At 28.8% G+C, this 11023-nt stretch overlaps 3 pseudogenes; 2 read left to right on the top strand and 1 right to left on the bottom strand.

The window, feature by feature from the left end:
• The first annotated feature begins 2782 nt into the window (after positions 1 to 2782).
• Positions 2783 to 3347, top strand: LOC143194198 (larval cuticle protein 65Ab1 pseudogene; annotated as a pseudogene).
• Positions 3348 to 6449: 3102 nt separating this feature from the next.
• Positions 6450 to 6860, bottom strand: LOC143193687 (larval cuticle protein III/IV pseudogene; annotated as a pseudogene).
• A 2375-nt stretch (positions 6861 to 9235) lies between these two features.
• On the top strand, positions 9236 to 9714 carry LOC143193326 (larval cuticle protein III/IV pseudogene; annotated as a pseudogene).
• Positions 9715 to 11023: the final 1309 nt, after the last annotated feature.

The raw sequence follows: 11023 nt of genomic DNA, 5'->3' as shown, positions 1-11023 counted from the left end.
TCTATTGTAATAATTCTTTGTCATACAATATATCGATTGGATTTAATATACAGTGATATGGAGCAAGACGTAATACTCTGACCATTCGTATGTAATCTATCATGTGTTTCTTATTAGGCTTCTTTTTAAGTAAATTACATAAAAGGCAATTTGGAATGGTTTCTTTAAAACTAAGGAATAAAGCCATTCCTGTTTCCATTTCTTAACACTATTTTTATTACGTTGGCATGGCAAATATCTATGTTTCATCTAATTACACAAATTGAAATAATAAGTCTTCCTTGATTTTATTATGTACTTTTAAATACTGTATTCTTTTAAAAGTAGTTTTTCAGAACAACTCTTCGTGGGTTATCCATACACCATTTAAATCCTGTATTTCCAACAGAGTATGAAAGGATGTTCCATTTCCCTCAAACAGTTTCATACAGCTTAGCTTTCTATGGATACCCTCCAGGCTAATAATTTGGATAGAAGTTTGGTTTGTTAACACATGGACTGATAATTTAACGGGTGTAATAAACAAAACGGGATTTTCAACGCGTTTTTCAACAAGTTCAAAATTGACTTTATTCGTCAACGTAATCTTCATCAAGAACCTGAATCGTTCTAGCGCCACTCATCATTTCAATACAACTTTTGTAGAACAAGTTATCTTTTGCCTCAAAATAGACCTGTCACCAGTTGCTATCCACTCAGATGATGATCGTATTGATTCCTAAGTGAAGTGATGAATCCATGTTTCATCCACTATCACATATAGATGCAAAAATTCCGGTTTTCTACATTTAAATATTGCCAAATGCTGTTCAGAATCATCAACGCGTTCATGTTTTTGGTGAGCAAACGCAGCACCCACTTTCAACAAAGCTTTCTTATAGTCAAATGCTTATGCAGTATAAAACCAACACTATCTTTTAATATCTTTATGATGTTGGCTAACTCAAGCAACTTCACTTTTCGATCATTCAGAACGATTTTGGGGATTTTTTTAATGGTTTTCTGGTATTACCGCCTCATTTGAACGTCCACTGCGGGCTGCATCATCGGTATCTCTCCAGCCACATTTGAAGTCAGCAAACCAACGTTTTGTTGTTGCTTCTAATGGAGCAGAATCAAGGAACTGAAGAACATATAAGAAGCAATGTAAAATTAAAATACGAAATTGTTTTTGATCTATCGTTTTGAAAATAACAGAAGTAGTGTCTTAGCACAATAACACACAAACTCTTGAGTGGAATGTTATGATATTTTCGAAGCTTTCTTTTGAAGATTAATACTCACTAAAACGCGGTTAATGCAACTAGCGTCACCTATGTGTTAGGCCTGGGAGTTTTCATCTAATGTGTAAGAGTTCATGAACATCTCTCAGAGGTACTTCAAGTATGGAATTATGATTTTACTACAAAAATGATAAAACACATCGACAACAAAACCTCATGTATAGGATAATGATATATGTTTAGTATTTACATTTAATTCTAGGAATACATTAATTTTGTATAATATTTAAGAAAACGAAATTATCCCTAGTCTATTATATCGTGATGATACCCAGACAACTCCCGAAATATGATCTTGATACAATCACAGATTCACTCATAGATAATTTTCACCTAATTTTTGACAAAATTTGTTTTTTTGATAAAATCATATTTTTTTCCATAATCATTATATACTATTTTATAATGCATTATATAGATTGCTATTGAACCCAATAGACGTTAGTATGGGTTAAATTATTTCGACAAGAAAACAAATAATAAAGACATTGTTAAAATTATCACTTAGATTATGTTATGATAAAGGAACCCTTTACATGACAATACATGACAAAGGTAGACTTATGCATTTTTGACAGCTTTTGTAATGATTTTTTGATATGAATTGATATGTTAAAACTGTTATTACATACTTTTCAGTAAATGGAAATAACTTTATAGTGTCTACAATTAAATTAAATTGTAAACCTCGGAATTCAGCCTACCAACTGGGCCAGAAGCAACTTAGAGATCATCTTAGATAGCTTGTATATATATATATATATATATATATATATATATATATATATATATATATATATATATATATATATATATATCGGAATCCGAGCGCTGTTCAATTGAACTATTAGCCTTCTAAATCGCAAATGTATTTAAGAAAATATTATTTTTTATTCTTTACTCTTTTTTCTAGATCACCAACAATATAAAAAATTCGGGTATTATTGTTTGGTTTGGTTTGATTTGGTAACTTACCAACTTTCAACTTCATATACAATGGTTCGTTGCATGGGAAGTCTTTTTCGATATCGAAAGAAAATGCTCAACATGTTTCTGTAGTCACTTTGAAAAAAACATGTTTACCTTGATGGATTAAAATACACAAATTAAAACATCTTTAGTAGAAATTATTCTTGATCTCAAATCCCGAAATATAAAAATCAGCTATCAAACCAAAGAAGAAAAAAACAAAAATTTAATAATTAAATAAATCGTCACCCTTATAATGCAATTATTTAAAATAGAAATGACAATATTAAGTGATAATATAAATACATTTATTTTAATTATACATTTGTAGAAAACTAGTAAAAGGATTTGGTTATTCTATTAACATGATCTAAAATATATGTCAAGTTCATCGATGATGTGAACCTTGTTTAATAACAAATAGGTGCGATTTTGACACAAAATCAGTTTTATTTGCATTCCTAATATTCCTTCATGGTAACATTCAAACGAAAAGAAGGGAATGAGAAGTATAGTATAAAAGACGAAGCTTTTCCATTTGCCATTATAGAGTTCTACCTTTACAGTATTAGCATTATATAAAAAAGAAACATGTTCAGAAACATTTTTCCAGTATATGCTTTATTAGCCGTTGTGTTAAGTGCAGCTGTACCTGAAGAACCTGTGAAACAGCCGGTACCCATTATCTCTCAAGAATCCGATATAGAACCTGATGGAAGTTTCAAATGGAGTTTCGAAGCTGGAGACGGCACAAAACTCGAACAGTCCGGGGCCCAGAAGCAAGTCGAGAACGGGACAGCACAAGCTATCCAGGGTTCAGTAACGTGGGTTGATCCTGCAGGTGCTCAACACACGCTTAACTACACCGCAGATGAGAACGGTTTCCAACCACAAGGATCGGATATCCCTGTATCTCCCAATTTACCTGTAGCAACAGCTAATTGATGGGTGAAGCTGAACATAAATTACGACGAGAATGCGAACACGTAAATACCAAAAACAACATATATTTTAACAATATTATATTCATATAAAAAAATATAAAATGCTATTATATATTGTGCCAAAATATATTAATTAAAATATTTAATTCAAGTTGCCTTTTTTTATTCCTATTTGTACAAAATTATTCCAGTATGTAACCGAATTAATAGTAGCGATAAGGGACACTTTAAATCATTTTAAAAGAACGTATTCAACAATATAATAACATACTCAACATAATTAAAAGTACGGCACCAAATAAAATCAATTATTTTGATAAATATTATATAAACTCAATCCAATAATATATTACATATATTTTTTAAATAAAAATATTAACCTATATATAATAACCAAAATTTTGAAATATTCTTAAATTTAGAATTTATCAATGCCATTGTAACACTTCGCCGAGCAATTCAGTTTTCCACATATAAGGTTGAACTAAATAATACACATGGTTGATAGGAAAAAAACAAATTAATTATTTTCTAGAACAAACTAAAGAAGAAGCAAATTATATGTGAATCTTCTCAACTAATACTTTCTACTAGCACCATCGTGGTCAGTGTCCCGAATGAGTATCTGTTTTTCATCTAAAATGCTGTGCTGTTAGTACCGCAAGACCTCCAATATGTTTCATCGTCTCGCTTACTACTCTTGGCGTTGATCTTCAACTGTTCAGATCCATTTGCATGATCTCAAATGTCTGTATGGATTACTCACTGCGTTTTCTACAAAAAAAAGATCGATTTCTCGATGTCCAAAACATTTTAATCTCTTTTATTTTAGTCTCGGGGTGTTTTCCTCAACTGTGCATTAATTACCGTATCTTAATCGAATACTTTCATTTTAAATATAACATAGAAATTTAGACAGAATATAGATATCTCATTTCAACAGAATCCAGTTCACAGAATTATGCAGAAGAATTGGAAAAATAAGCGTTTGGAAAAGCGAAATTTTAGTTTTAATTATATTTCCTTTCTTCCATGTAACTTTAGAGAAGTGAAAACTACTACAGCTTATAGTATTCGGTTTATTACTTCAATATTGGATCCCAATTTTATTCTGGCCTTCTACAAACTTTACCCCTACTCAGTGAGTGCCGCAATATATCTATGAACTAAGAAAATGTCCATTCAAATGTTTCCCATAACGAATTTATAACGAAATTAAACTCCTCATTAACAGAAATGAAAATGATACTAATGATCTAATAACTTTTTAAAAAACTCACCAACTGATTACCACAGTCAGTAGTAAAGACAAATAAAGCTTTGTGAATTACTTCAATTTGTTAATATAACCTTAATTAAGTTACTTATCAAATGTCAAATGCAAAGAGTGAATGCGAAAAGAAATGTTCTATTTTATAATATATATATATATATATATATATATATATATATATATATATATATATATATATATATATATATATATATATATATATATTATACTGTATATACTTGTTTGTAATTGAAAATATTAGATAAGACTTTATGCAACGTCGCCATATAGTGTTTTTCATTAGCTTTGTGCGCCTAGCGAATTAAATATTCTAATTGGACGAAAAAGTCATAGCTTTTTATTCTAAGACACAAACATATTAACACCTATTGTGGAGTAATATTATCACTTTTCGAATGTGGATAGAACCTGTTCTTTTTATATTAATGATTTTGCCAAATAAAAATTATTTTAAAATAAATATACAATACTTTTTCATATATTAAAACTTATAAATTAATGAAAATATAACTTCTACTTTACTTACTATAATGAGACATGACATATGGATATTTATGACAGATATTACGAATATTACCTCATAAATCAATTAATTTATGTTAATATTTTCCCAGTACGAATCCTTATTTCAACATTTGCCTTTTTTAGCAAGTCAACGCATGAACATAATAAATATTTTTATGTTATGTAAAAATTCACATAAAATGTTGTGTTTTATTATCTCTTATTTTATATTTGTTGGAAATAATTTCGTATTTGCTATAAGATATACGGTATGCTTCTATGAAGTATTAGTTTTATAAATGTGATATAACCTTTATAAAAAAAATATTAGTAATCATTGTACATTTGGTTAGTATAAACAAACTTTAACCATGAGTATAAATTATATTAATTAGTATCGCTTTTAGTTTATTACTTTAACTTATCTAGAATATTTTTAAATAATAGTTAATTTCTTTTAATTTCAAGATATTGGTAGACATATATTTATCAGAGAGCTATAAGAGACATTAAGACAGATTATTTAGAATCTGACTAAAATTACAATTTATAAATAACATCACGGTACAACCGCCTACTTGGTTGTTGCAGTTGCATCAAATTAACTTTTGATATGATTTAGTTTTTTCGATATCTGTTCAGATAAAAATTCTTGATCCTTCTGAAGCTTAGTGGGTCGTTTGTCAAATGCATTAATCGAATGTGAAATGCATATATACATGTCTCATTGTCAGTGATAACATGAATGATTATTGTGAACAATAATCTTTAATACACCCAATATCATACCAATTAAAAGACGTCTTCAAAAAAATTGTAGAAATTCGACTTTTTGGTTTTTAATGTCCATATTACTCTATCATACCTGAACTATTCCACAGAAACTGTATAAGTTAGGAAATGTGAAGTGTTAAAACATTTCATTTACTTTAAAACTATTTTATTTTAAAGAAAGAAGCGATCGGCGATACAAAAAAACACTGATGGTTTATATTAATTATAACAAACCAAAACACTATGCCTATATATCTCACTTATCGCTGTCATTCAGTATTATAACGAACAACTTACTTCCGTTTCGAATACACAGTTTTCACAGCAATAGTAGGAACTGTCACGCTGTATAATATATACCACTCTATTTACCAAAAAATTGTTACCCATTTTACTCCTACCATTGCAGCACAAAAATTAAAGAGCAATTTTTTTTTCTAACTATTGTTATAACTAACAAATATGTTTGAATAAAAATGAATTTGCAACCAAATTCAGATCATTCATTTTAAAAATTATATTTTAACCATCCGCTAATTTGACATTAACGATGTTGTAATGTCAATTTAAAGAATTTTAGATCGTAATAATATAATAAAAAATATTTTAACTATACTTTAATAAACACTTTTAATAATTTACATATTATCAATAATTAATATTTTATAAATACAAACTAAATCAATGTTTCGTTTCCGATTCTGGATGTGCAGATATCCATTCCAGAGCTCTCACTATAGCGCCTGGAATTTCAGGAGCAACCGGTAGGTCTCCGCCTTTGGCTTGATATCCATTTTCGTCAGCAATATAAGTAATTTTGTGATGTTCTCCTTCGGGGTCAGTCCACGAGATAGAACCTTCAATAACAATAAAGGTTTCTTTGTCTACGTGCCTAACCGTCCCTTTCTGTTGATGCTTGGATCCGTCAGCGCCTTCATAATTCCATTCAAAACTACCATCAGGTCTAACATCACTGTTCTGCGATAGTATAGCCACTGGTTCCTTTATTATTGCACCGTAGCCAATCGCAATGATACCAAAAAGTAAGAAAAGTTTTGACACCATTTTAAGGTGATGAACGTATTTGTCTTAATGATTTGATGAATATTGGCGAACATATTTATACGAAGAAATTTTCAATATTTAGCTCATACATATTCAAGTGAAAAATAAAATGTCTATTAGCGCGTAAATTTTGTGGTGCCGTTATACAAGGAAATAGGTAAGAGGTGAAATGTCGCTAGTAGATACTCACTTTAGGTCATGATGGCAATAAAATATCTGAATATTAGATCTAAAGAATTTAGGAATATATTATCTTATTGTTAAATTAAATATATCATCTAAATAAAATATCACGTTTAAAAATAAGTCTCCAAGATTTGGAATAACTGGAAGCTATCAGGATGAGAGTAAATTATATAAAAACTATTTTTAACTAAAAAATTTAACCAAGTTCAAAAAATAAATAGGGAACTCGCTAAAAATTAAAAAATAATCATACTTAGATTTTAACACAACAAAAAAACTTTTAGAAATAAAATATGTACATAATAATCGTTGTAATAAGTAATTAAAAATAAACAGAAACCTTACTTAAGCTATCTACTACATGTATATTATATTCTACTATATACACTCAATTTAACTTATTACCGACCTAAACCTATTTATCTATTTACAATATTATTTTAACTAATACCACCTGACCACTTTGAAGTCGGTGCCGAGCAAGAAATCAGAATTATTTTGTTCTCAATTTAATTTTAAGAACCAAACAAAACACAAACAATTAATCATACTTAGATTTTAACACAACAAAAAAACTTTTAGAAATAAAATATGTACATAATAATCGTTGTAATAAGTAATTAAAAATAAACAGAAACCTTATTTAAGCTATCTGCTACATGTATATTATATTCTTCTATATACACTCAATTTAACTTATTACCGACCTAAACCTATTTATCTATTTACAATATTATTTTAACTCATACCACCTGACCACTGTAAAGTCGGTGCCGGGCAAGAAATCAGAATTATTTTGTTCTCAAATTAATTTTAAGAACCAAACAAAACACAGACAGTTTAGATTTGGATTGTTGGTAAATTAATTTTTTGTATGTAATGTAATAAAATTATATTACTATTTTTGTATTGTTTGAATTAATCCAATCGTTACTCCAATCAATCAATAATTAAGGCCAAGTTGTGAGAATTTACAGAAGATATAAAACTGTATTTTATTCAATATTATGACACTATACATTGCTAGGCCATGCATTTATATATTTGTCCAGATAAAAGCAGAAGAATAAAATCTGGCAAAATATATTTCTACTATATTTAATTTTACATTACTTATCCGATGCCATGTGACTTTTTATTGGAAGCTTGGCATTATTAAACATAACTTGGTCTAGAATATTTTAATATTGCGTCATCATATTGCCGAAAAATGATTTGTTGAAGCTCGCATTGTCTGACAAATGCTAAAATGGCTTGTATTGATTTAAGCGTTGCAAACATTTTAAACATACGTTCAATGTGGACTTAAAACTGTGTGCAACATCTACACAGGTGATAAATCATGAATATATGCCTATAAACCCGATACAAAACAAGAACTGACTATATAACTCTTCCAATAAACGCCAAACCCAATTTCTTCCCTGAAGAAATAACTGGTCACAATTAACGACCAGGTTATTGATGACACATTGACTGCAATAATCACGTTTTGCTATTTTCATACTTTAAAAATAAATTACGCTGTCAGATATAACAGAAGACAATATTTCTCGAAGAAGCAGCAGTTCAAAATGTGCATTTTGGAATAATCTCAATCACAGCGGAAAGAGTATTACAAATGTTGTTTCCAATGGCATGGAAAAGTGCATTGATTTTGACGCAAAAAAATATTCTTAAAAATAATAAATTCACACAATATTTGCTATATATTTGTCCATCTAAAAAGTAATCTTTATTCGAATCATAATTGGTGGTAACGGTAAATTATTTATTAATATGGTGCAGACCTCCAGTACTAAAAAAGTTATTATGTTTAATATTTATATATTAACGATATAAAAATGTGTTCGTAAATGTTCGTTTGCAGCTTTCCGCCAAAATTGCAGAACAATTCGTAACCATTTTGTGTAACCTAAATTAAAAAAATATTGTTATACATCATGGACAGCTTTTCAAAATGTTTTTAATTTATTACGCTTATTTAAATTTTAACAGTTATCAATAATTTAATTACTATTTATCACTCTCAAAGCTTCTGGGAAATCAACTCTTGACATTTCTCTCTTCCAGGTGTACCTATAACGGTATGACTTAAGAAAAGTGTGGCAGCAAACAACTTATTATAAGTTCAAGGAAAAACAAATAATTCCTGTCCTTGGTTAATAGCATTACAAACAACGAAAAATTAATATAAATATAAGACAAGCTTTCAACACAATCAGTATCAATTAATCAAGAAAACGTTAAATATGTTGGCAAAAGTATTAATGTTCTGCGGCTTTGTAGCTGTCGTGTTTAGTGTAATTATTCCTGAACCTGTTGCCATATTATCGCAAAGTTCTGACATTCAACCAGATGGTAACTTCCTGTGGAATTACGAGTTAGCTGATGGGTCCAAACACCAACAAAAAGGCTCTGTAAAACAACTCGATAAGGAAACGATCACAGTTGTGGAAGGATCCGTATCATGGACCGATCTGGATGGTAACCATCATGAAATAAGCTATGTAGCCGACGAAAATGGTTATCAAGCTAGAAGCGCCGATCTCCCAGTTGCTCCAGAAATCCCGAAAGCCATTGTCAGAGCTCTAGAATGGATTGCGGCTCATCCAGAACCAGAAAAGAAACATTAATTAAACATGTGTTTTATTATTAATATTTTAGGTTATATGTAATAAATATTGTTTTTTAATTTTTTTTCATTTATTTGATACTTCAAAATATTTAAATACAATTTCTTTAAATTTTTGTAACAAATACCTTCTCATTTTGATCTCTTCTTATGATCTTGATCATCATTAATTTATTAAGCTCATGTCAGTACATAAAACATTACAATTATTAGTATATAAAGGCAGTTTTTCAGTTTTGTGTAATTTTAATATTATTAAGCATCGTAGGCCTTTAAATTTTAATTAATGCTTATTTGAATGTATACCCGATATCATAAAAAAATTATCATTACTAGGAAACTACGACCAAGAAGTATTCTTTGATGATATATAAAGACTATTCTTTTTCTTTCTATATATTAAAATAATAGTACTAGTTCAGTATTACTTTTCACTCCAGTAGTTTTTGTTTATAATGCCACGTTTAAAGGAATTAGCTATTGTTAAAATGTACGCTTTAGCTAATGTTGACTAGATCTTGTTATAGCTAAATTCTAGGAACGAAAGGGTGATTATTAATCTTATCTATAATCTTTATTCAATGTCTAAGTACTATTGATAAATAGGAAATGCATTTGATATGAAAAAAGATCACAAAATTATATATCAACAAGGAGTATGTTCTTGTTCTATATTTTGTAATACTAAAACAGTATTACTGTATACAGGCTCGCTTCTAACTAATTCTACAGTAGATAATCTGATTAACATCGGATGTAAGATGGAATAATGCTATGGGATGGTTTCTATGTTGGTCACTGGCCAGTCAACAGACTTAATACCGTGAATATACCATAATAACTGAAAAAGTTGTTTTTAATATTATTTCAAAGCCGTTATACATATATTCATTATTCATATATTCATATTATATATATATATATATATATATATATATATATATATATATATATATATATATATATATATATATATATATATATATATATATAATTAAATGTAATTAACTTCTCTGACTATTATGCTATATTCTATAAAAAAGACTATGTACTAAATAGAGTATTTACAATTAAAAAATAAACAATTAATTTTTCATGACAAAGCTTTCGAGAAAATTCTGGAAAGTTTACCCAACTGTGATTATCTGAACTGTCTACCAGTCTGGACTCAGTTAAAACTCACTTCAATCTTCTTTCGCAGTGGGATTTTCTTTTATTGCAGGAGGTTTGTCATACTTCTATTCGTAGAACAAAAGCCTTGGACACAGTTTACAATAAAAACAGTTAATACAGTACAGTAGCATCATCAATAATAATATCAATTCCACAAAATATATCTGTTTGTCCTCCTTGATTGTAAGAGAGATTT

Source organism: Rhynchophorus ferrugineus, unplaced genomic scaffold (genome assembly GCF_030347505.1).
Source record: "Rhynchophorus ferrugineus isolate W39M unplaced genomic scaffold, kcgeb_rfMv2 rfM3, whole genome shotgun sequence".
Lineage (NCBI taxonomy): Eukaryota > Metazoa > Arthropoda > Insecta > Coleoptera > Curculionidae > Rhynchophorus > Rhynchophorus ferrugineus.
The sequence above is the reverse complement of the archived record's forward strand: the minus strand, read 5'-3'. Positions and strand labels throughout refer to the sequence as shown.